The 27216-nt window shown below is 41.7% G+C and overlaps 2 pseudogenes; both read left to right on the forward strand.

Annotated features, from left to right (window-relative positions):
• Nucleotides 1-27216, forward strand: part of LOC127419867 (zinc finger protein 678-like) — a 152989-nt pseudogene that overhangs the window by 29853 nt on the left and 95920 nt on the right.
• LOC127419763 (zinc finger protein 91-like) overlaps nt 17098-27216 on the forward strand; it is a 39390-nt pseudogene continuing 29271 nt past the window's right edge.

The raw sequence follows: 27216 nt of genomic DNA on the forward strand, positions 1-27216 counted from the left end.
TTAAGCATTATTAGTTCAAAAGACTTAAACTTATATCCTGTCCTCTGAGTAACACCAAAAACTTCATAAATTGTAGAAACACATCCTCCTTGACCCTTCAGATGAGGCTCATGTTTATAACAATAATCTGGGGGAGAAGATTCATTTAAACTAATATATTCATCCAGTTTAAGCCAGGTTTCGGTCAAACAGAGCGCATCTAAACTATTACCTGTAATAATTAATTTACAATTAGTACTTTGGTAGAAAGAGATCTAATGTTTAGTAGCCCTACCTTCATATGATGTTTCTCTTTAATTATTTTTATTTATTTTTTTCAAGTTTGACCATAATTACATTTTTTGTAAATGATTAAGTGAAAGTTTTGTATTTGGTAGTTTGGGGAATAGACACAGTCTCTATGTGATATCAAGGTGATACAGCCTTTATGTGTTGTATTTTATGTGACCTGTGTGACATCTCAAAGCAGTTAGCAGACATTCTGATTAACCTGTTTGTCTGCTTCCTGACCTGGGCAGGTCAAATACTATCATTATTAAGACTATAAGCCAAATTACTGGAGAGGAGAGCGGCACCTTCCCTTGAGGGAAGGTCTACCCCCAAAAACTCTTCTAATTGTCTATAAATCCTATGCTATTCTCCAGACACCACTCAGACATCCAGCCATTCAGTGACACTAATCTATTATAAACCTCATTGCCACGACGAGCAGGGAGGGGGCCCAAGCATACTACAGTGTCTGACATAATTTTTGCAAGTTCACACACCTCTGTAACATTATCTCTAGTGATCTCCAACTGCCGAACCCAGACATTATTAGTGCCGACATGAAAAACATTTTCAGAAAATCTACGTTTGGCATTAGCCAGCACTTGTAAATTTGATCTGATGTCAGACGCTCGAGCCCTGGAAGTGCATTTAACAATAGTGGCTGGAGTCTCTATTTCCACGTTCCTTAAAATGGAATCACCAATTATTAGGGCTCTTTCAACATGATTCTCAGTGGGTGCATCACTGAGTGGGGAGAATCGATTGGAAACCCAAACAGGAACGGGAGAGTGGTCACTTTGCTGAGCGAGTATGCCGCCGAGATGTTACCCAAATGCCCTGCTGCGGGGGTTCTAGATCCGGAACCAAATTGTGTGTGTTGCTTGTTGTACTATCCACATCCGAAACAGTATCTACTAGCTTCTCTTTCTCACTGACCTCCACCAGCATGCAGATGCGTGTCTCTAACTCATTAACCTTCTCCATCAGCCTGACTAATTCCTTACATTTATCATATGTGAATCCCTTACTGCTGATGAAAGAAGCTATAGTAAACATATGACATTCAGTGCAGGAAGGAATAACATGAGTGGATGCCATGATTTACTGCAATTGTTAGTTGTAGCTGTTGTTGGTTGTTCCTGAGCGGTGAGAGGTTGAGATCGATGTGAATTCCTCTCGCAATTGTTTGTTGTTATGGTCATTCTTGGTAAGTGGTGCTTGGAGATCAGTGCAATAATCTGTCTAACAGGGGAGAAAAATGGGTGCACGCTGTAAAATGCGTGCAGTTTAATCGCGATAAAAATAGAAAGCGGATTCACTAGGAGAATGCACGCAGTTGAATCACGATAAAATAATACAGGTGCATCTCAATAAATTAGAATGTCGTGGAAAAGTTCCTTTATTTCAGTAATTCAACTCAAATTGTGAAACTCGTGTATTAAATAAATTCAATGCACACAGACTGAAGTAGTTTAAGTCTTTGGTTCTTTTAATTGTGATGATTTTGGCTCACATTTAACAAAAACCCACCAATTCACTATCTCAAAAAATTAGAATACATCATAAGACCAATAAAAAAAACATTTTTAGTGAATTGTTGGCCTTCTGGAAAGTATGTTCATTTACTGTATATGTACTCAATACTTGGTAGGGGCTCCTTTTGCTTTAATTACTGCCTCAGTTTGGCGTGGCATGGAGGTGATCAGTTTGTGGCACTGCTGAGGTGGTATGGAAGCCCAGGTTTCTTTGACAGTGGCCTTCAGCTCATCTGCATTTTTTGGTCTCTTGTTTCTCATTTTCCTCTTGACAATACCCCATAGATTCTCTATGGGGTTCAGGTCTGGTGAGTTTGCTGGCCAGTCAAGCACACCAACACCATGGTCATTTAACCAACTTTTGGTGCTTTTGGCAGTGTGGGCAGGTGCCAAATCCTGCTGGAAAATGAAATCAGCATCTTTAAAAAGCTGGTCAGCAGAAGGAAGCATGAAGTGCTCCAAAATTTCTTGGTAAAAGGGTGCAGTGACTTTGGTTTTCAAAAAACACAATGGACCAACACCAGCAGATGACATTGCACCCCAAATCATCACAGACTGTGGAAACTTAACACTGGACTTCAAGCAACTTGGGCTATGAGCTTCTCCACCCTTCCTCCAGACTCTAGGACCTTGGTTTCCAAATGAAATACAAAACTTGCTCTCATCTGAAAAGAGGACTTTGGACCACTGGGCAACAGTCCAGTTCTTCTTCTCCTTAGCCCAGGTAAGACGCCTCTGATGTTGTCTGTGGTTCAGGAGTGGCTTAACAAGAGGAATACGACAACTGATGCCTTGACCCCAGCCTCAGTCCATTCCTTGTGAAGTTCACCCAAATTCTTGAATCGATTTTGCTTGACAATCCTCATAAGGCTGCGGTTCTCTCTGTTGGTTGTGCATCTTTTTCTTCCACACTTTTTCCTTCCACTCAACTTTCTGTTAACATGCTTGGATACAGCACTCTGTGAACAGCCAGCTTCTTTGGCAATGGATGTTTGTGGCTTACCCTCCTTGTGAAGGGTGTCATTGATTGTCTTCTGGACAACTGTCAGATCAGCAGTCTTCCCCGTGATTGTGTAGCCTAGTGAACCAAACTGAGAGACCATTTTGAAGGCTCAGGAAACCTTTGCAGGTGTTTTGAGTTGATTAGCTGATTGGCATGTCACCATATTCTAATTTTTTGAGATAGTGAATTGGTGGGTTTTTGTTAAATGTGAGCTAAAATCATCACAATTAAATGAACCAAAGACTTAAACTACTTCAGTCTGTGTGCATTTAATTTATTTAATACACGAGTTTCACAATTTGAGTTGAATTACTGAAATAAATGAAGTTTTCCACGACATTCTAATTTATTGAGATGCACCTGTAATATGTGGAAAAACCCGCTGCGTGCTGAAGAATGGCAGATGTTAAGGATTAGAAGCTGAAAACAGATAGATAGCAATTCTTATAAAGCTAGCAGGCTACAACCACAGACTCGAACTTGGCTTCAGCAGCAACAGATAAAATACACACAAATGAAACAGTAGAAAAGTGGAAAAACCCGAAACAAGCAGTAAAATGACAGGATAAAACAATGAACGTATGAGAATAAGAATAAACAATGCCAGCGTACACCTTGATCATTTTCTCCTGTGCCTCCCCCTGACCTATGGTGCAGCTTTAGGCGACTGCCTAGTTCGCCTATGCCTAGAAACTGCCCTGCATGAAAGGTTCAGTGGCAATCCTGGTTATTACACTTTTATTATTAACAGTTCACATATTGCTAGCGGATATTTTAGATGATTAAAGCTACCAAATAACCACAGATGCTTACATTTTTGCTGAACTACTTCAACTAAAAGTACTGTTACTTAACCAGTCTGTTTTGATTATTTTTGTGGCATAACTGACTAGAGACTGAGATGTCAATTAATGTCCTCTCCAGTTTAGGTTAGGTCCCATTAATTTCCATATCAAATCAAATCAAATCACTTTTATGGTCACACAACCATATACACAAGTGCAACAGTGGGTGAAAGTCTTGAGTGCAGTTCTGAGCAACATAGCAGTCATGACAGTGATGAGACATACACCAATTTACAATAAACATCAGATTTACACAACACAATTTACATAAATAATAGATACATAATTACACCACAATATACAAATAATAATATACAATGTACAGTATACAATAAACACAATATAGAATAAACAGTATACAATAAAAATAGTATATATAAAATATACAGTAGGTTGTACTCTACTGTATTGACATTCAGGCTGTTGTTTGATAGTGAGTTGCCAGTGTGTTGTTAAGAGAGAATATAATTTATGACAGTCCAGTGTAAGATTAATAAAGTGCAGTACTGATGTATATTGATCATGAGAGATCAAGAGTTCAAAAGTCTGATTGCTTGGGGAAAGAAGCTGTCATGAAGTCGGCTGGTGCGGGTCCTGATGCTGCGATACCGCCTGCCTGATGGTATCAGTGAGAGCAGCCCATGGCTCAGGTGTTTTTTCACACACTGCCTGGTATATATGTCCTGGAGGGAGGGAAGCTCACCTCCTATGATGTGTCTGGCAGTTCGCACCACCCTTTGCAGGGCTTTGCGGTTGCGGGCGGTGCTATTGCCGTACCAGGTAATGATGCAGCCAGTCAGGATGCTCTCTACAGTGCTGGTGTAGAACCATGTGAGGATGTGGTGGTTCATTCCAAACTTCCTGAGACGGCTGAGGATGGCCTCAGTGTGGACGGACCATGTGAGTTCCTCAGTGATGAAAAGGAATATCCAGATTCCCTTTTCCTTTTTTACAGTGGTGACCATCCTCCGTGATCTCCAGCGAGCGAGTGATGTCTTTTCAGCGCGACATTCAGTTCCATTCCGCACAGGACATGAGGTTTGAGATTCTACTTCTGTCTCCAGCTGCTGTGGTAAGTCCATTCTTTTTGCCTTTTAGAAGTGTTGAGGGAAAGCACAGACGCACCCCATATAGACACATTTTGTAGAACGGGTCGGAATACCCACTGTTAGACCGGAGACCGAAAAATCCAGTGGGGCTAAAGAAATTAGACAAAACCACATGTGTATCAGGGAAGTGGTAGCGGCAGTATATCTGAAACAAAATCTCTTGCTCTGCAAATTAATGATCTCTTTGTTCGCCCAAGTGACGAGAGATCAAACTTAAACTGGAAAAAACATCATCCAAAATTGTATTCTGGTATTCAAGGGAGGATTGCAATTGGAACTTTAATTCTAAAATCAATGAACACCATCGCTATTGTTTATTTACTCTGCTGCAAGGAACTCGCAACATTTCAAAAAGAATGAGCGGGTAGCAACTGTAAACAACTAAAGTAGCAATTGAGATATAAACATTGCAAGTCGATGTGTTTGCATATTAAAAGCAAGACTGGGAAAACAGAGTGATGTGATAAAAAAAAAAACAATAGTAACAAAAGAAATGTCACTAATTTATAAATCAGTAAAGAGTACTATAACAACCTATTTTTACATTTGCAACTATGCTAAACACTGTTGTTAGGTTAGAGATTGTAAATGCTTCGGGCATTCTAGACTCGTCTTGTGTAAAGTTGAAATAACTGTAATCACGTTTCTCTTGAAATTATTCATCAGTTTCAAGCTGAATGTGTGACTATGTCAGGTATGTTTGTCTCTGATATGGCACACTGTGCTATTTACCATATAGCTGCAGTTAAAACATACGGAGTAAAAAATTCCATGTGACTACCAGTAGTTTTACACAATTACCAAACTCTCAGTAGTTTTACACAATTACCAAACTCTCAGTAGTTTTACACAATTACCACACTCTCAGTAGTTTTACACAATTACCAAACTCTCAGTAGTTTTACACAATTACCAAACTCTCAGTAGTTTTACACAATTACCAAACTCTCAGTAGTTTTACACAATTACCAAACTCTCAGTAGTTTTACACAATTACCAAACTCTCAGTAGTTTTACACAATTACCACACTCTCAGTAGTTTTACACAATTACTAAACTCTCAGTAATTTTACATAATTACTAAACTCTCAGTAATTTTACACAATTACCAAACTCTCAGTAGTTTTACACAATTACCAAACTCTCAGTAGTTTTACACAATTACCAAACTCTCCGTAATTTTACACAATTACCAAACTCTCAGTAATTTTACACAATTACCAAACTCTCAGTAATTTTACACAATTACCAAACTCTCAGTAGTTTTACACAATTACCAAACTCTCAGTAGTTTTACACAATTACCAAACTCTCAGTAGTTTTACACAATTACCACACTCTCAGTAGTTTTACACAATTACCACACTCTCAGTAATTTTACACAATTACCACACTCTCAGTAATTTTACACAATTACCACACTCTCAGTAATTTTACACAATTACCACACTCTCAGTAGTTTTACACAATTACTAAACTCTCAGTAAATTTACACAATTACTAAACTCTCAGTAATTTTACACAATTACCAAACTCTCAGTAATTTTACACAATTACTAAACTCTCAGTAATTTTACACAATTACTAAACTCTCAGTAATTTTACACAATTACTAAACTCTCAGTAATTTTACACAATTACTAAACTCTCAGTAATTTTACACAATTATCAAACTCTCAGTAGTTTTACACAGTTAGCATTAAACTTCAGTAACTTTAAAAAGACTGAAGAACTTCATTAAGCCTTTAAAATTCAAGAATACTCTTTGTGCCTTGCATCACCTCTGACTTTGCCCAGCCCCCTTTTCATATTCAAATAGATTCGCATGAGAATAAACCTAATGACATGAGAAAATTGCATTCAATTTCATATTGTAATTGCAAAAGCTCTGCAGCTTGAGCAGAAATTTGACCCATGTAAATATGCGCCTGCAGTCATTGGGTGTTTACAGCAGCATGTCCAAAGGCTTTCAGCCTGACCTGTGCATACAATGCACATACTCCTGCATCTGATACAGGGCCAAATCAAAAGGCATGTATTCTCAAAAGAGCAGCGAGATGACAAATATCTCATTCTAGAAAACCTCCAGAGACCAGTAATAAAATTATTTTAATTTATACTATTTTTAATATAATATAATTGTATTATACAGGTGCATCTCAATAAATTAGAATGTCGTGGAAAAGTTAATTTATTTCAGTAATTAAACTCAAATTGTGAAACTTGTGTGTTAAATAAATTCAATGCACACAGACTGAAGTAGTTTAAGTCTTTGGTTCTTTTAATTGTGATGATTTTGGCTCACATTTAACCAAAACCCACCAATTTACTATCTCAAAAAATTAGAATACATCATAAGACCAATAAAAAAAACATTTGTAGTGAATTGTTGGCCTTCTGGAAAGTATGTTCATTTACTGTATATGTACTCAATACTTGGTAGGGGCTCCTTTTGCTTTAATATCTGCCTCAATTCGGCGTGGCATGGAGGTGATCAGTTTGTGGCACTGCTGAGGTGGTATGGAAGCCCAGGTTTCTTTGACAGTGGCCTTCAGCTCATCTGCATTTTTTGGTCTCTTGTTTCTCATTTTCCTCTTGACAATAAATCATCACAATTAAAAGAACCAAAGACTTAAACTACTTCAGTCTGTGTGCATTGAATTTATTTAATACACGAGTTTCACAATTTGAGTTGAATTACTGAAATAAATGAACTTTTCCATGACATTCTAATTTATTGAGATGCACCTGTAATCACATTATAATATGTATTATATTATAATGGCCAAGCATGGCCATGTATATTTGTAATGACACTGCCAACCGAACAACCTTACAGGCCTTGAAGAATCCTTACAGTTGGATTTCATTGGTCCACTCCCCAGTGCCAAAGGGGGATATCGTTATTGCTTAGTGATCATTGATAAATTCTCAAAGTGGGTGGAAGCAATTACTACCCGCAATAACACTGCAAACACTGTGGCACGGGTGATGGCCAACCAAATCATCCTGCTTTGGGGTGTGCCCGACCAAATTGAGTCTGATCTGGTAACCCATTTCACTTGGCAAATTATGAAAAACATGTGTAAAATACTAAACATCAGACAGAAATTTCACAACCCTGACAGACCACAGAGATCATAGATGATCAAACCTGTGAATATCACCCTTAAAAAATGTTAAACAGACAACACATTACCAAAAAGAGGTGAACTGATTCTTTGACCACAGAGCTGTGTTGAGAACAATAAAAAATAAATAAATAAAGCTATGGGCATCAGCTCATTTGAGCTAATGTAAGGAATGGACTGAGGCTGGGGTCAAGGCATCAAGAGCCACCACATACAGACGTGTCAAGGAATTTGGCTACAGTTGTCGTATTCCTCTTGTTAAGCCACTCCTGAACCACAGACAACATCAGGGGCGTCTTACCTGGGCTAAGGAGAAGAAGAACTGGACTGTTGCCCAGTGGTCCAAAGTCCTCTTTTCAGATGAGAGCAAGTTTTGTATTTCATTTGGAAACCAAGGTCCTAGAGTCTGGAGGAAGGGTGGAGAAGCTCATAGCCCAAGTTGCTTGAAGTCCAGTGTTAAGTTTCCACAGTCTGTGATGATTTGGGGTGCAATGTCATCTGCTGGTGTTGGTCCATTTGTGTTTTTTGTAAACCAAAGTTACTGCACCCGTTTACCAAGAAATTTTGGAGCACTTCATGCTTCCTTCTGCTGACCAGCTTTTTAAAGATGCTGATTTCATTTTCCAGCAGGATTTGGCACCTGCCCACACTGCCAAAAGCACCAAAAGTTGGTTAAATGACCATGGTGTTGGTGTGCTTGACTGGCCAGCAAACTCACCAGCCCTGAACTCCATAGAGAATCTATGGGGTATTGTCAAGAGGAAAATGAGAAACAAGAGACCAAAAAATGCAGATGAGCTGAAGGCCACTGTCAAAGAAACCTGGGCTTCCATACCACCTCAGCAGTGCCACAAACTGATCACCTCCATGCCACGCCAAATTGAGGCAGTAATTAAAGCAAAAGGAGCCCCTACCAAGTATTGAGTACATATACAGTAAATGAACATACTTTCCAGAAGACCAACAATTCACTAAAAATGTTTTTTTTTTTTTATTGGTCTTATGATGTATTCTAATTTTTTGAGATAGTGAATTGGTGGGTTTTTGTTAAATGTGAGCCAAAATCATCACAATTAAAAGAACCAAAGACTTAAACTACTTCAGTCTGTGTGCACTGAATTTATTTAATACACAAGTTTCACAATTTGAGTTTAACTTTTCCACGACATTCTAATTTGAGATGCACCTGTATGTATATGTATGTGTGTGTGTGTGTGTATATGTGTGTGTGTATACATATATATATATATATATATATATATATATATATATATATATATATATATATATTGTCTATTGTGTATTCAATATATACTTTTTTATTTTCAATACTTATCTATTTTTTATTCAATTTTAATTATTTTTTTAAAATAATTGTTGCTGTTTTTGAATTGTTGTGTACTGGAAGCTCCTGTTACCAAGACAAATTCCTTGTATGTGTAAGCATACTTGGCAATAAAGCTCATTCTGATTATGATTCTGACACGACCGGTTGGTGGCGGTAAAGCACCAACAAAGATTAAACCATTAAACCTCAGAAGAAGAAGAAGTTTGCGCAATAACTCCACCTTGGATGTTTCCTGCAGTATTCATGGATTTTTATATTCTAGAGTTAATGAAAGTGTATAAAGACTCCGGAAATATTGTAGATGTTGTTAAAGATAGACTACAAAATGTATATCAATGTATATAATTTGTCCCAGTGTATACTGATGATCTAAAGATCCTAATACAGGGAGAACAGGTTCCCTATCTGTCACTCACTCGACGTTGTGTCAATGTAGTGACACTAGGGGTCACTCTTGGGAGCCCGAGACACCTCTGGTCTTTGATAAAAGGCCAATGAAAATTGGCGAGTGGTATTTGCATGCCACTCCCCCAGATATACGGGTATAAAAGGAGCTGGTATGCAACCACTCATTCAGATTTTCTCTTCGGAGCCGAATGGTCATGCTCACTGAGCTGAATTCTACTGTTCATTCACCTCTGCTGGATCTGACGGCGCATTTCAGCAGCTTCTCCCTCCTCTGCACTGGTGCACTGCAGAGAGCGCCCCTGGGCGCTTCGGCAGAAAACAAAGAGAGTATATTTTCTGAAAGAGCTTTTCCCTCTAAAAGAGTATATTTCTCTAAAAGAGCGGCACACACAGAATGTCTTTTTAAAGACGCATCTTTTTAAAGATGCCTTTCCGATTGTGTGCTATTCCTGGTTGTGCTCGTTATCTCTCAACTTTGGATGGCCATGATCGCTGTCTTTTGTGTTTGGGCGCGTCCCACATGGAGGCAGCGTTTGTGGATGGTACATGTTCTCATTGCGAGAACATGACCATGGCAACGTTGCTTCCTTACGAAAGCAAGCCACCCCAGCGGCTTCCTGCCTCGGTCCTTCTACCTACGGGTATGAGGCCAGCGCGGCTAGCACTGGGGGCGATTTGGGGACCCCAATGGGATCGCCTCCGCCGGGTATCCCCCTGCGGACCTCCCATTCCCCAGCACGCTCGTCTGCCCCAGTCGGGCTTCTGGATGAGTTCGCCGGCTCGTCTCACGGCGAGTCTGGCTTCTTGTTCGGAGCCCGTGAAGATGATGAGCTCTCGAGCGCAGCATCGGAGAGCGGGCTCGTCCAGTCAGACGCAGAAGCCTCAGCTGGACTCCCCCTCGGGGATGATTGCCCAGTCACAGGCTGATGCCGAAATGACGGACATGCTTTCCCGGGTGGCCGCGAGCATCAGGTTAGAGTGGAACCCTCCACTCTCCCCTGAACCCTCATGGCTTGATGATTGGTTCCTGGGCTCGCGGCGTCGCTCAAAGCAGCCACGCTCTGCTCCAGTGCCTTTCTTCCCGGAAGTGCATGAGGAGCTGACGAAATCGTGGGAGGCACCTTTTACTGCCCGGCCCCGATTCCACAGTTCCCCCGCTCTCACTACCCTCGATGGTGGGGCGGCCAGGGGCTATACGGCGATTTCCCTCAGTGGATAGGGGGCTTGCGGTGCATCTATGCCCGCAGAGCACCGCCACCTGGTGCGGACGCCCTAAGCTCCCGTCCAAGCCCTGTAGGCTCACGTCGTCCCTGACGGCTAAAGCCTACAGCGCTGCTGGACAAGCTGCCTCTGCCCTGCACGCCATGGCTCTCCTGCAGGTCCACTAAGCCAAGGCGTTGAAAGAACTGCACAAGGGTAGTTCTGCCCCAGATTTGATGTAGGAACTGCGCTCGACAACCGACCTCGCTCTTCGAGCCACGAAGGTCATGGTGCAGTCTCTCCGGCGGACGATGGCCACATTAGTGGTCCAGGAGGGCCACCTTTGGCTCAACCTGGTTGAGATGGGTGAAGCCGACAGGACACGGTTTCTTGCTGCCCCCATTTCTCAGGCTGGCCTATTCGGAGGTCGTGAACCCATGGAGGTCGTGAAAGCGCCCCTGAGACGGGCGACCCAGGGACGAAGGAACCCACTCACTTGGAGCTGGTAAAAAGACCACTCCATCCCCCGGTGGAGGGCCGGACGGAAAATCTTTTGTTGCCTTTTTGTTTGATTTCGCCGCATGCCCAAGTGGCTGCGGTACCCAACAGCAAATGAGCGGCTTCCTTCCTCCCTGGGTCACATACCCGGTGTGCACGGTCATCACCACGACTACCATCCACAGGTTTTTTCTTGCAGGATTTGCGCTCCAGCGGTGGCCTTTCCACCCCTGAACGCCCAGCTGTGGCACACAGCCGCCCCCGATGTGGCAGTCTCCACGGGTTACGAGGACAGGACTCTCCCTCCCCCGTCCCAGGCTGTTCCGGGGGTGGTCACAAGGAGCCAGTAAGTGCTTCGATGTCCCTAGACTCAGCACGGCCACGACGTGGTGTGGCACCTCGAGCTATGCCCCGCCGCGAGGTCCCACCTGCCGGTACGTCCAACAACGTTGTCCCCTTGGTCCCCCTTGTGCGGAACTTGGACGCATGACTTGCGCTTTCCAATCCATCGCGATGGCTGATCCCGACCGTCCGACTCGGCTATGCGATTCAGTTCGCCAGGCGCCCGCCCAGGTTCAGCGATATTCACTTCACCTTGGTCAAGAGTGAAAATGCTGCTACCTTGCGCGCGGAGATCGCTACCCTCCTACGGAAGGGCGCGATAGAACCTGTCCCTCCGCCCGAGATGAAGAAAGGGTTTTACAGCCCCTACTTCAACGTACCGAAAAAAGGCGGTGGTTTGCGGCCAATCTTGGACCTGCGAGTATTGAACCGGGCCTTACACAAACTCCTGTTCAAGATGCTGACGCAAAAACGCATTCTGGCAAGCGTCCGGCATCAAGATTGGTTTGCAGCGGTAGACCTGAAGGATGCATACTTCCACATCTCGATCCTTCCTCGACACAGACACTTCCTGCGGTTTGCATTTGAGGGTCAGGATCAGTACAAAGTCCTCCCTTTCGGCCTGTCCCTGGCTCCTCGCGTCTTCACGAAAGTCAAAGTCGCTGCCCTTGCCCCATTGAGGGAGGTGAGCGTTCGCATTCTCAACTATCTCGACGACTGGCTAATCCTAGCTCACTCTTGAGACATGTTGTGCACACACAGGGACCTGGTGCTCTCACACCTCAGCCGACTAGGGTTTCGGGTCAACTGGGAAAAAAGCAAGCTCCTCCTGGTTCAGAGCATCTCTTTTCTAGGTTTGGAGTTGGACTCAGTCTCCTTGACGGTGCGCCTTACGAACGAGCGCGCCCAGTCGGTGCTGGCTTGTTTGAAGGCATTCAAACAGAAAACAGCGGTTCCACTGAAACTTTTTCAGATGCTCCTGGGGCATATGGTATCCTTGGTGGTGGCCACCCTGCTCGGGTTGATGCATAAGAGGCCGCTTCAACACTGGCTCCAGACTCGAGTCCCGAGATTGGCATGGCGCCACAGGACACATCGCGTGGTCATCACGCCAGTCTGTCACCATCTTTTTAGCCCTTGGACCGACCTCTCATTTCTACGGGCAGGTGTTCCTCTAGAACTGGTCTCCAGGCGCGTCGTGGTCACGTCAGACGCCTCCAAAACAGGCTGGGGCGCTGTTTGCAACGGGCACGCAGTCGGCACATCAACTGCCTTGAGTTGTTGGCAATTCTGCTCGCCCTGCAGAGGTTCCGGCGGTTGATCCAGGGCAAGCACAGACAACAACATGACAACGGTAGTATATGTCAACCGCCAAGGCGGTCTGCACTCTCGTTGTATGTCACAACTCGCCCGCAGTCTCCTCCTCTGGAGTCAGCAGCACTTCAAGTCGCTGCGAGCCACTCACATCCCGGGCAACTTCAACACTACAGCGGACGCGCTGTCACGGCAGGTTACCCTCAGGGGAGAGTGGAGACTCCACCCTCAGGTGGTCCAGCTGATTTGGAGTCGATTTGGATGGGCACAGATGGACCTGTTCGCCTCCCAAGAAACCTCCCACTGCCCGCTCTGGTACACCCTCACCGAGGCTCCTCTTGGCATAGACGCGCTGGCACACAGCCGGCCCCCTGGCATATGCAAATATGCGTTTCCCCCAGTGAGCCTACTTGCACAGACCCTGTGCAAGGTCAGGGAGGACAAGGAACAGGTCGTCCTGGTAGCACCCTACTGGCCCACCCAGATGTAGTTCTCGGACCTCATGCTCCTCGCGACAGCTCCCCCCTGGCGAATTCCCCTGAGGAATGACCTTCATTCTCAGGGACAGGGCACCCTCTGGCACCCGCGACCAACCTCTGGAATCTCCACGTCTGGCCCCTGGACGGGACGCAGAAGACCTAAGCGGCCTACCACCTGCGGTAGTAGACACGATCACTCAGGCTAGGGTCCCCTCTACGAGGCGCCTGTATGCCTTTAAGTGGCGTCTGTTCGCTAAGTGGTGTTTTTCCTGACGCGAAGACCCCCAGAGATGCGATCAGTGCTTTCCTTCCTGCAGGAGAGGTTGGAAGGGAGGCTGTCCCCTTCCACCTTGAAGGTGTACATTGCCGCCATATCAGCACACCATGATGCAGTCGACGGTAAGTCCTTAGGGAAGCACGACCTGATCATCAGGTCCTAAGAGGCGTCAGGAGGCTGAATCCTCCAGACTGCGCCTCGTTCCCTCATGGGACCTCTCTGTAGTTCTTCAGGGTCTACTGAGAGCCCCCTTTGAGCCCTTGCAGTCAGCCGAGCTTAAGGCACTCTCCTTGAAGACTGCCCTCCTGACTGCGCTCACTTCCATCAAGAGGGTAGGAGACCTGCAAGCGTTCTATGTCAGCGAAACGCGCCTGGAGTTCGGTCCGAGTTACTCTCACATGATCCTGAGACCCCGACTGGGCTATGTGCCCAAGGTTCCCACCACCCCTTTTAGGGACCAGGTGGTGAACCTGCAAGCGCTGCCCCAGGAGGAGGCAGACCCAGCCCTGTCGTTGCTGTGTCCGGTGCGCGCTTTACGCATCTATTTGGATCGCACGCAGAGCTTTAGAATCTCTGAGCAGCTCTTTGTCTGCTTTGGTTCACAGCAGAAAGGAAGCGCTGTCTCCAAGCAGAGGATCGCCCACTGGCTCATTGATGCCATAACTATGGCATATCTTGCCCAGGACATGCCGCCCCCGGTAGGGCTACGAGCCCATTCTACCAGGGGTGTAGCGGCTTCCTAGGCCCTGGCCAGGGGTACCTCTCTAACAGACATTTGCAGAGCAGCGGGCTGGGCAACACCCAACACCATTGCAAGGTTCTACAACCTCCGGGTGGAACCGGTTTCATCCCAGGTAGCGGCACGCAACACAAGCAGATAAGCCCGGGATAGCTGGCCAGGTGTATCACTTGCACATTGCGCCTTCCACCTCCTTTTGAGCTGAAGACTTGCGCCATTAATTCCCAGTAGTGTTCACAAGTTTGTTCCCTGGTTGACTTCCTCCGAGCCCTGTGGCAGTTCAATTTTCAAAGAGATTCGCTGCCAGCCCAGTATATGTGCTAACTAAGAGTCCTGTTCTGGGGTAGGTGCTCCGCATGTGGCGGTTCCTTGTAAGGCTAACCCCATGCGATATATATCTTCCGCTAATTCGTTTCTCTGTTGGCAAACTGCATCTTCCTTGGGCAGAGCCCCTCTGTCCCAGTCTTCATGTTTGTAGTAACTCCTCCCCCATTGGGCAGGATCTACCTTGAAGACTCTCCACATGGTCGGAAAGACCATGTGACATATCCTTCCGATTAAATATACCCCCCTCTCTTTGGGTGAGGTGTGGTCTCCGCTGTGTCTTCCCCTTGGGAGGGACACCCCCTGACTAGACCTGGCGGTCCAGATGGAGAACCTCCCTTCTTTTTTAGGGAGTGAAAAAAAGAGAAGGGGAAAAGAGGCCACAACTGGATTAAGCCTGTCTCTATCTCTTGGGTAGTCGACTTGTCCCCAAAAGGGGCCGTTCGACACTCATAACTATGTTGGGAGAGGTTACGTGTCGACCTGGTGTGCTGGCTATGAGGCACACAGTAGTCTGCCCACCACACACCGCCAGTTCACGTAACACAGTTCAGCCAATTATGGCGTTTCGTATAGGGACCCCTAGTGTCACTACATCGACACAACATCGAGTGAGTGACAGATAGGGAACATCATGGTTACTTGTGTAACCTCCATTCCCTGATGGTGGGAATGAGACGTTGTGTCCCTCCTGCCACAACGCTGAACTACCCGCTGAAATGGCTGGACCTTATATCAGCTCCTCAGCATAAAACCTGAATGAGTGGTTGCATACCAGCTCCTTTTATACCCATATGTCCGGGGGAGTGGCATGCAAATACCACTCGCCAATTTTCATTGGCCTTTTATCAAAGACCAGAGGTGTCACCTAGTGTCACTACATTGACACAACATCTCATTCCCTCCATCAGGAAACGGAGGTTACACAAGTAAACATGACGTTTTGCTTTCAGTATTCCATCCTTAAAAATTTCTGTTAATAGGAGAACATCAGATAATTTGTCAGTATACACAGTAGAGATGATGGCAATTGCAACAGCATTACAGTGGATAGAAGAGACACAAATCAAAAAGGTTGTTCTTTGTACAGATTCATGTTCGGCATTAAAGTCACTGCAGTCATTCATATCTCACAGTAGACTGGATATAGTCAATGAGATTTATGAAAATCTGTATAGATTTAAGAATATGAACATCATGATAATATTTATGTGGATACCAGCTTTTAAGGGGAAAAGGGGCATTGAAGTGGTTGATGGGTTAGCAAAACAGGCTTTGGAAAATGAGGAGATCATGAATATCTCACTTAGTAAATATGAAGCAAAAGCAATAATTAAAGCATATACTACTAAGGAGAGGCAAAAAAAAATAAAAAAATAAAAAAATAAAAAATGGGATACAGGAAACACAGGGCATCAACTTTATGAAATACAATGAGAAGTAGGAGTAGCAAGGATAGCTAAAAGAAGCACCAAAGAGGAAAATATTTTAACAAGATAAAGGGTTGGGCATACCATGCTGAATAAAACTTTAAAATTAATAAATAAACATCCAACAGGATTGTGTGAGCACTGTGGAATAGAGGAATTCTATTCCATGTTATTTCTAAGAGCATGTTATTTGTGTCTGTCAAAAGTATTCTAATGAACGAGAAACAATGAAGAGGGAACTTAGAAAGGTGGGAGTGGAAAAACTAAAGTTTAAAAAGTGTACTTATTTATGGATTAGAGAGTGTATTTCATTATCTCAAGAGAAGAGAATGTAGTTGTTTTTTCCCCACAGTAGGTGGCGATAATGCGCCTTAACGTTGGTGCCACCCGCCATAAAACTGAAGAAGAAGAAGTTTGCGCGCTCGATTTGGTACGTGTTCATCTTATCTGTGAGATTTATAGTTATGTTGTGTTTGTCTGTGCATGTTGTTTTTTTCTTTTTTGGCGTTTTAATGATTGTAATAGAAGATTATTATAGTTGTTTGTGGCGGTTTTGTGACTCTTTAAAATATTCAGATTCAGGAGAAACAAACAAAAAACTTCGGAGCCCCTTCAGGGGGAATTTGTTTTCTGAAATAGTTTTACTTTCCCTCGCAATAAATTTACCATGATTTTACCACAGTAACTATATTTAACCATGATATTCGTAGTGAAACTATAATACTACAGGAAAACGAATACTGTGGTTTAAAAAACATAATTTTGTGATTATTGTGGATTTACTACAATAACTATAGTTTAACTATGATTACTGTGGTAGTTTAACCATTGTATTTGTAATAAAACTAAAGTAATCACAAGATTAACCATGGATAATCTATATTAAAACATGGTTTTGGTCCCAAAAGAAACTAAAACAAACATGGCCCACCTCAGTCATGTTTACTACAATATTACTATAGTAAAACCATGTTTCAGACCAAAAAACAAAAACATTACACTGTCATGGTAACTACTATAGTAAAGCCGTGATTTTTCTATTGTATGTTTTTATTTTACTATAGATTTATCATGGTTAATCTTGTGATTACTATGGTTTTACTTCAAATACCATGATTAAACTACTACAGTAACCACATTTAAACTATGGTATTTGTGGTCAAACCATAATAACACAAAATTAACCACAGTTTTCATTTTCCTGTGTTATTATTGTCACTGAATATCAGTGTTAAAATATGGATACTGTAGTAAAATCATGGTAAATTTATTGTGAGGGAACACAAAACTTGATCAATATCAGGCCAGAGAGAGGGTGAAAAATGTTTTAATGCAAAAGGTGTTAATAACTTTATCAGTGGACCTGACGGAAGATGATAAAACTATATAAAGAGCATTTCATGAACCCTTTAACATAATTTAAAAATGTATTTTAAAATTATGCCATTTTAAAACAGAGTTTCAATGTACTAAATCATAGAGTTTGTCAGTAATCTAGTTTCCATCCACTTCTCGTGCTGTTTTTTTATCGACAAAGTGAAAATGCGTAAAGAAATTGTAGCAAAATTTGCCGTTTTCTGCATGTTTCCATTCAAATGGCTTTTTATCGATAAAAATGGTGTGCGTGATGACGTAATGCTTAAAAAACACTTTGGCGCATATTTTTGGTTTATCGCAAAAGAAATCTGCTCTTAAGCCGTTTCCATACACGAATGTGTGTATATCGCTAATTGTGTACCTGTCGTCTCACAGATATCCCTAATCTTTTCCCCTGAAGTTTTGCCACCGGTTCCGACCCGAAAGCAAATCGTCACGGCCCTGTTCAAGCTGGCAACCTGCACCAAGTAGTGGGGGAAACTTTCGGTCTTACTATAAGGACCATCCATCGATGTGTATATGCGGTGTGCACAGCTATTAAAGAAAAATTGATGCTGTGTAATATCAGGGTTGACATATATGATACATTCCTGATATTCAATAGGCTATTTTAAACAATCATCTAATCTAAAGCATCGACATCACAACTGCATTATGTCCCGCATATTTGTCCAGCAACATTTAATGACTTATTAATGTAATCTAAAATTAATTTTAGCATCATAATACAATTTACATTTTCTGAAGAAGCTCAGCAAACGAGATACGAGGTAAAGAGGGTTAGATTTAAAATATTTAAGTTTTAAAATGTTCAAAAGCTAGTTTTCTGAAAGTGAACTCAGCATTGAACAAATAGTTCTGATAGTTTATAGTCTTGAAAAAAGTGTAGAACATTCTGAGAATGTCATTCAGCCGACTTTATTCATCTACAGAACTGGGTAAGGCTAATTTAAGTTTGTGTAAAGAAAAGGCAGTTATATAGACCTAACAATATTATTTTTTCATTTGTTTAATTTAATGCTTTATACGTTTGGTAATTTATTTTGTTTTATTTGTGATGGACGCTTTAAAATATTCAGTTTCAGGAGAAACAAGCAGAAATGTGAGAATATCATGTTTCATTTCTGATAAATGAGCTCGTTAAATTCATCGGCTGATTGTAAATTAGTTCAATGAAGGCGAGTATATGTTAAAGCCTGTTATAATATCTGGTAATATTCCTGCTGTCAGGAAAATGAAACCAAACTCCAAGCACACATTTATATTTATAAGCTACCATATCAGAAACAAAGTTAATTAACAGAGCTGTTTATAATCCTATAATAATCTTTTTGAATTTAATGAATGTCAGTCCATTATAATGATGACTTGTATTCATATGTTCATCATGAGAGAGCAGGTGGATGTGATCTGCTGTAAATCAGTAAGAACTGATCTGTCCATGCTGGATATTAATGATTTCATCACAGAAATCTCTCCGCTGAAGAAAGAGGTGACATCACTGAAGACAAACCTGATGGAGAGAGACGACAGGTTACAGGTTAAACATTCATTTCATCCTTAAAGTTGAGATTGTAAGCTTTCAAATGATGTGATATGATGAACAGTACAGATGTGATTGTGTTGTGTTTGTCAGGAGCTGGAAAAGGTTTCCTGTCAATCTTCAGTGTGTGTGACTGATGGGACCTCCACAGAATGTCAGAATTCAGTGTGGAGCGTCAGAGATCAGTCCACACCACAGCGGCTGCTGGACAAACTCTCTGAACAGAGATCCAGAGACACACAGGACTCACAGCTCACTTTACTCTGTTCTACTGATGGTAATCAGGGTGATCAAACCTCCACAGAGTCTCTGACTTCTGTCTGTAATGCTGGAGAACAGCAGATGCTGCAGATACCAGTGAAGATTGAAGTGAAGCAGGAGGAGATAAAAGAAGAAAACACAGCAGAGGAACAACAGGGAGATGAAGATGATGATGATGATGATGATCAAACCTCCACAGAGTCTCTGGCTTCTGTCTGTAGTGCTGGAGAACAGCAGATGCTGCAGACACCAGTGAAGATTGAAGTGAAACAGGAGGAGATAAAAGAAGAAAACACAGCAGAGGAACAACAGGAAGATGATGATGATGATCAAACCTCCACAGAGTCTCTGGCTTCTGTCTGTAACGCTGGAGAACAGCAGATGCTGCAGATACCAGTGAAGATGTGTTCAGTGAAGCTGCTGGACTGCAGGAACCTGATGAAGATGAGAGGAGAAATCAAAGTAGAGGAACAACAGAGTAATGAAGATGATGATGATAATGATCAAACCTCCACAGAGTCTCTGACTTCTGTCTGTAATGCTGGAGAACAGCAGATGCTGCAGACACCAGTGAAGATCGAAGTGAAGCAGGAGGAGATAAAAGAAGAAAACGCAGCAGAGGAAAAACAGGGAGATGAAGGTGATTATATTTCTTCAGGTATGTTTGTCATGTCAATCAACTGTCATTTTACAAGTCGTTTTATCACTCAAAACAGTTCCCTACTGTTTTCATTTTTGTTTTTAAGTGCTCAGTTTAAAAAGGTGCATGTACTAGTGTTTCTGCACTGCTTTTTACCAGCGGCGCTGCACGTTTTTGGATCTACAGTGTAGCAGCGGGGAAAAAGAAAAGAAACAGTGATGTGCGCTTGCCTCAACTTAAGAAAAAGAAAGCTGCAAATAATGAATAAAGCACACTTTATTATTCTATTTCGTTGTCCTGTGTGGGTTGGATTTCTAGGCCAGTGGTTCTCAACTGGTTTTGCTTCGAGACCCAGATTTTACAATGGACATCAAGTGCTGACCCATCATAGTAAAGAACATAATCTGTATTTAAAGGGTCATGAAACACTAAACTACATTTACTGAGATGTTAACAGATACATGTACAATGATGAGCCAAAACATTATGACCACTCACAGGAGAGGCGAATAATGTAAATCATCTCCTAACAAGGCCACATGTCAAGGTCTAGGTAGATTAGATGGTAAGCAAACAGTCAGTTCTCGTTGTCAACGTGTTGAATGCAGGAGAAATAGGCAGGTGTAAAGACCTGAGCGACTTTGAAAAGGGCCAAATTGTTATGGCCAGACGACTGGGTCAGAGCATCTCTGAAATGGCTTGTGGGGTGCTCCTGGTCAGCAGTGGTGAGTACCTACCGACAGTGGTCCGAGGAGGGACAAACCACAAATTGGCGACAGGGTGTTGGGCGGCCAAGGCTTATCGATGTGCGAGGGCAACGAAGGCTATCCCATCTAGTCTGAACCGACAAAAGGTCTACTGTGGCAAAAGTCACAGAAAATTTGAATGATGGTTCAGGAGGAATGTGTCACAACACGCAGTGCATCGCACCCAGCTGCGTATGGGGCTGCATAGCCGCAGGCTGGTCAGAGTGCCCATGATGACCCCTGTCCACCGTCGAAAGCGCCTACAATGGGCATGCAAGCATCGGAAGTGGACCTTGAAGCAGTGGAAGAAGGTCGCCTGGTCCGTTGAGTCCCGTTATCTTTTACATCATGTGGACGGCCTTGTCCATAGGTGAGACCATGGGTGGCTCCTTATTTCTGTGGTTAGATTCATTATAGATAGTCTTTTAAAACAATTAAAGAAATAAACTTTAGTATTTCTTATTAAAATAAAAACTAATAATTGTGAACAATTTGTGAAAACAGATGAAGTATGTTTATTTCACATCTGCTGAAAAGCCATCTTTCAAAAAGTTGAACAACACAGTTTTAATTGCACATAATTTTTTTCAGTGTCATTTAAATTTTTAGTTAAAATCAATAAAAAATAAACTTCATAGTTTGGAATCAAGTTGTCTTGTGTTATTGCGTAGGCTATTTCTTAACGAAAATTACCCCAAAGTACCACCTAGCGTCCAACTAGCGGTAATACCTGTGTTAGTCTGTTTGAACGTGAACACCGCACCTGTGTGAAAATTATGATACCGTGGCAAGTCTAATTATTATGTGTATTTTAAAAAAGCTTTGTAATTGATTTGTCTCCTTTACCTCATCAGTTCTGTTTAAAGTGTCAGGGCTATTTTAAAGTGTTTAAAAGTACCCATTTTATAATTTGCTAAAAGGTGATTAGTTTGCATTTTTGACACAAAACCACGCTTCATTCGGCCCTCACAGATGCGCATATCTGATATGAGCAACGTATTTAGTGCCTTTAAAGCGCTGAACGTGAGATGAATACAGTAAAATTTGCTTTGGCAGTGGCCCAACTTTCACCGAATTTTCAATGCAGGAAAAACCCTGAAAACGTCACCTGCCAAAGTGGCTAGTAAGAGTGAAAGAAATACCTGCTACTGCTGATTTCTACAGTGGGCAGGTGTTAAATTCAAACCCTGATGACTATAATCATTAAATGCGGTTATTAGGCGGAATAAACGGTATAAATAAATACCACTTGCACAGCAAACATCACAAATTAATACTGGACGTTTGTTGTGTTCTGATATTGAATTAAGGTTCAATTTGATTTCTTTTTACATTTCTCCCTCTTTAATTGATTTTTGTCCATTGACTGTGTTTATTGTAGAGCTGATGGAAGTGAAAGAGAAACGTCAAGAACTGAATAAAGTGGAGGACAAACTTCAGTGTCAGAAACATCATGATTTCACAACTGGAGGAAAATCTTTGATTTACTCAAAGACTAAGAAGAATTTATCACCAGAACAGCATAAAAGAAGAGCAGCCAAAAATAATTTCAGCTGCACACAGTGTGGAAAGATTTTCACAAATAAAAGCCGGTTTAATAAACACATGAAAGTTCATACTGGAGAGAAACCTTACACGTGCCATCAGTGTGGGAAAAGTTTTGCAAATCCAGTTTGTCTCAAAGGTCATCTCCGCTGTCACTCTGGAGAGAGACCATTTGAATGGGAAAAGTGTGGTAAAACATTTGTTTTGAATTCAAGCCTAAGAAAACATCTGAAAACTCAAACAGATGAGAAGCCTTACAAGTGTTCTTTTTGTGGAAACCATTTTGCACACCTGTCCTATTTGAAAAAGCACCAGAAAATACATACCGGTGTGAGGGCTCATATGTGCTTTGAATGTGGGAAGACCTTTACTACAGCCGGTAGCATGAAACAGCACCAAAGAATTCATACTGGAGAAAAACCATACAAGTGCTCACACTGTGAAAAGAGTTTCACTCAGTCACAACACCTGAAAACACACGAGAGAATTCATAGTGGAGAAAAACCTTATAAGTGCTCGCACTGTGAAAAGAGATTCACTCACTCACGTAACCTGAAATCACACGAGAGAATTCATACTGGAGAAAAACCTTACAAGTGCTCGCACTGTGAAAAGAGATTCACTCACTCACAAAATCTGAAAACACATGAGAGAATTCATACTGGAGAAAAACCTTACAAGTGCTCACACTGTGAAAAGAGATTCACTCACTCGCGTAACCTGAAATCACACGAGAGAATTCATACTGGAGAAAAACCTTACAAGTGCTCACACTGTGAAAAGAGTTTCACTTGGTTAAATTACCTGAAATCACATGAGAGAATTCATACTGGAGAAAAACCTTACAAGTGCTCACACTGTGAAAAGAGTTTCACTCTGTCACAAAACCTGAAAACACATGAGAGTATTCATAGTGGAGAAAAACCTTACAAGTGCTCACACTGTGAAAAGAGTTTCACTTGGTTAAATTACCTGAAAACACACGAGAGAATTCATACTGGAGAAAAACCTTACAAGTGCACACACTGTGGAAAGAGATTCACTTGGTTAAAGTACCTGAAAACACATGAGATAACTCATACTGGAGAAAAACCTTACAAGTGCTCACACTGTGAAAAGAGTTTCACTCTGTCACAAAACCTGAAAACACATGAGAGAATCCATACTGGAGAAAAACCATACAAGTGCTCACACTGTGGAAAGAGTTTCACTTGCTTAAATTATCTGAAAACACACGAGAGAATTCATACTGGGGAAAAACCTTACAAGTGCTCTCACTGTGGAAAGAGTTTCATGCAGTCATATAACCTGAAAACACATGAGAGAATTCATACTGGAGAAAAACCTTACAAGTGCTCTCACTGTGGAAAGAGTTTCACTCACTCACAAAACCTGAAAACACATGAGAGAATTCATACTGGAGAAAAACCTTACAAGTGCTCACACTGTGGAAAGAGTTTCACACTTTTAATAGACCTGAAAAGACATGAGAGAATTCATACTGGAGAGAAACCTTACATGTGCTCACACTGTGGAAAGAGTTTCACTCACTCACAACACCTGAAAACACATGAGAGAATTCATACTGGAGAAAAACCTTACAAGTGTTCACACTGTGAAAAGAGTTTCACTCAGTCACAAGACCTGAAAAGACATGAGAGAATTCATACTAGAGAAAAACGTTACAAGTGCTCACATTGTGGAAAGAGTTTCACTCAGTCATATAACTTGAAAAAACACGAGAGAATCCAAACTGGAGAGAAATCATACAACTGCTCTTCATGTAGGAAAAGTTTCAGGGCAGCAAGTAATCTACATAGACATGGAAAAAAAGAATTGCCCAAGTAAACACACTGAGCAAAAATCATCTTCAGGTCAAACAAGATTAAGTAAATAGTTGGAAAGATGAACCCAAAGATGGAATTTTCCCAAAATGAGTAGAATCCTCTAAGAAAATTAGTGATGTTTCATTTGTGAATGAATCAGTCTTTTTAAACCAATCTTTTAAGTGAACTAATCGTTCTCGTTCACCTCCATACACTGACTTAGACTTCATTTTCACTGACTTCACTCCCTTTCGAAGCCAATGAGCTCTAGTTTGATGCGCGAGAATGGTTTGGTGATTTTTCATGCCTGTAAAGACTGACTATAGTGCAAGCAAATAGGATTCGAGTGTGGGAGCAGTTATTGGTTTCACCGGCTGAATGAATACACCACTGAATCAGTTGTGTCGGTTGTTTGAGTCTGATTGATATACAGTATGTATTCTTTGTATTGAACCAAGAGGTCAGTGTGTGATGTTTTGATCTATTGGTCACGTGTCCTCTCGTCATGCAGATACAAAGTTCAGAGTTCACCAAACTTAAACTTTCGAGATGCAGCGTAGTATGAAATTTCTTCGATGAGGTTGCCATTATTGATTGAGTACATATAAAATCAGTGTACAAAACGATAACTTTGCCTTACCCAGATTCACTATGGTAAGTCTACAAAAAGAATAATTATTTAGATTTCGGGTCAGATTTGGTGCGAAATGTCAGTTGTCATTGCGTCTTTACGTCATGTCCGTAAACTTAGAAAAGAAGTACAGGTTGTCATGTGTCCTAGTGGGAGAAGTGATGCTGTTTAGTCACAATTCAGGACAGCATTGCAGCAGTCCAGTTGGACGTTTATCCATTAACTATTTGGCGAAGTTTTTTACTTGCTGAAATACTTGGAAATATTTTGTGGTAGGGTTTTTGAAGTTTATATTGCTTTTCATGCTTTTATGAATTGAACATTACTCATGTGTTTACTGCTTCTGATGTATCTACGTTTTCCAGGGAAAATTCCTGTAACATGTTTACTGACATTCATGACTTCTGATAACTGAATAATATTGCTGTTGTTTTGAGGTTCCCTAAGTGTGTGTGTGCACCACCGTTTTCTGTTAAAAAGCCACTAAAAGTAAAGTTTCTACATGGTAGTTCCCCATGAAATGTATAAACATCTTGTTTATAATGTACCAATTTTATAGCACAGCAATGTATGTATTAGTGTTTAGTTTTACCATGAAACTAATTTTTCACATTTATGCATATTATTTTAATGTTTAATAAAATATTTCATTCCCATCATTATTGAATCCTCATTGTTAGTTTTTTATTGTGTGCAGTGCATAGATGTACTGTTGTAATATTACGATTTACTTGCATTATCGTCTGAGGCTGCACAATAGTATATAAAAAATAATAAACTTTTCAACTAGAGTTGATGTCCAGGTAATCTCAAATCATGAGAGTCATCTGCACAGGAAAACATGGAATGTGTAACAGCCCAAAACACATCACGTGTAAATTGTTCATTTGCATGTTGCTTGCAATTTTAGGTTTCAAGCACAGATGTCACTAGAGAGCACAAAGTTATGTAGTGCAGCTTTAAAAATAGGCTGAAATATTTTTGAATGTATATACACTCAAAGAGCACTGTACCCCTTCTTATTCATGCGATCATCTAATCAGCCTATCGTGTGGCAGCAGTGCAATGCATAAAATTATGCAAATAATGGTCAGGAGATTCAGTTAATGTTCTAATCAACCATCAAAATGTTGAAAAAATGTGATCTTAGTGACTGTGGCGTGATTGATTGTGCCAGACGGGCTGGTTTGAGTGTTTCAGTAACTGTTGATTTCTTGGGATTTTCACACACAACAGTCTCTAGAGTTTACTCGGAATGGTACCAAAAACATCCAGTGAGTGGCAGTTCTGTGGACTGAAATGCCTTGTTGATGAGAGAGGTCAACGGAGAATGGCCAGACTAGTTCGAGCTGACAGAAAGGCTACAGTAACTTGGGTAACCACTCTGTACAATTGTAGTGAGCAGAATAGCATCTCAGAATGCACGACATGTCGATATTTGAGGCAGATGGGCTCAGCAGAAGACCACTTCGGCACTTTATTAGGACCATAGTGTTCCTAATAAAGTGCTCAGTGAGTGCATATATACACTGGTGGCCAAAAGTTTGGAATAATGTACAGATTTTGCTCTTATGGAAAGAAATTGGTACTTTTATTCACCAAAGTGGCATTCAACTGATCACAATGTATAGTCAGGACATTAATAATATGAAAAATTACTATTACAATTTTTACAAAAATGTCAAAATTAAACTACTTCAAAGAGTTCTCATCCATGTGCAGCAATGACAGCTTTGCAGATCCTTGGTATTCTAGCTGTCAGTTTGTCCTGATACTCGGGTGACATTTCACCCCACGCTTCCTGTAGCACTTGCCATAGATATGTCTGTCTTGTCGGGCACTTATAATAATAAGTGGATCCACAAAAACGACTAAAAACACTGTATTATGCATGCCAGGCCAGTAGTTGGTGATGTCACTTTGTAAAGAAACACTACACGCCTGCGCATATAAGCATTGTTCCACAGAATACAAACAATGAAGATGGCGAAAGCATCGAGCAATTTTGTCTGAACATACGATGAGTTTGCTTTATTACTACAAATAATTTGCTGGAGAAGCATCAATAAACCCAAAATCTTGAGCAGCACAAACACAGTCCTGGAGTCCGCCATTGTAGTTTTGAATGTTTCGCGCATTGTTTTGAAGTACTTGTGCGCATGCCTATAGACTTAACTCTCAAGATTATTCAATAAACTGCTAATTTTTATCATCACTTCATCACCTGCCTTCTTCTGTATTCCCCCTGCTGACTCTTGGGCTGGTAGGAGAGTAAGTTAACGTAAGCTGTTGATGTTGACTGGTTTTGGATATCAGACAGAACTCTGATATATGGATATCTTCTGACGGAGAGAGAGGTCTTGTGTACACTGGATCTAACATGCATTTTCACTGC

This window comes from Myxocyprinus asiaticus, chromosome 29 (assembly GCF_019703515.2).
Source record: "Myxocyprinus asiaticus isolate MX2 ecotype Aquarium Trade chromosome 29, UBuf_Myxa_2, whole genome shotgun sequence".
Taxonomy (NCBI): Eukaryota; Metazoa; Chordata; class Actinopteri; order Cypriniformes; family Catostomidae; genus Myxocyprinus; species Myxocyprinus asiaticus.